The sequence below is a fragment of the Pterocles gutturalis genome, unplaced genomic scaffold, assembly GCF_000699245.1.
Source record: "Pterocles gutturalis isolate BGI_N339 unplaced genomic scaffold, ASM69924v1 scaffold14704, whole genome shotgun sequence".
NCBI lineage: Eukaryota > Metazoa > Chordata > Aves > Pterocliformes > Pteroclidae > Pterocles > Pterocles gutturalis.
Genome location: NW_010128424.1, coordinates 1 through 832, shown reverse-complemented (window position 1 = coordinate 832; position 832 = coordinate 1).

The window sequence follows — 832 nt, the reverse complement described above, 5'->3', positions numbered from 1 at the left end:
CCCAGGCCTGCCTGCGGGGTGTTCAGCCGGATGGAATCGCCTCCCTCATCCCGGCAAGGGCTGGGGAGCAGCCAGGTGGCACGGCCCCGCGGGCCCAGCAGCCAAGCACCTCTCACCAGTTTGGCTTTGCTGCCAGCCCCTCCCAAGCTCTGGTCTCAGGGTTACCTCCGTTCTGCTGGCAGGGATGGGGTAAGCTCCCAGCCAGCAGCAGGCTGGCTCCTTCCTCCACCCCTGCCCAGCTTCCCGGAGCTATGGGGACAGAGGATGCAAAGTGCAAGAGAGGGGATTGCTCAAGGGCTGGACCTTGGCAGCAGTCCCGGCAGGACCGGCCAGCGAGAAGCCACCCAGAGCATCCCTCGGCTTCATCCAGCACATCTCACAACCCTCGTCCTGCCGCAGCCCAGGCAGGGGACAGCTCTGCCCTGAGGACACCGCAAGCACCCAGGTCCCCCCATCGCTCGGGAGGGCACAGGAGGAATTCCCCCTCCTGCAGGGATGCACGCCAGGCGCTAAGGTTGCATCCCCATCTGTTTAGGAAACCGCTATTTCTTGGAGATTTACAAGCACCCAGCGCTCCACAAACCACCGGACGTGGGCTCGATCTGGGGGGCCAGCCGGCAAAACCGGCCACGGGACAGAGCCACACGCGGGCAGGGCTGCCCCCCCGCCGCTCCACGGCCAGGGTACAGCGAGATCTTTCCGTCCATGCTGACATACAGGACGCAGAAATTAAATTTAAGGTTGCGAGGGGGCGGGGAGAACGAGAAACCGAATCTCCATGGATGGAGAGCCTGCCGAGGCATTTTGCACAGCACCCAACACATGCACATTT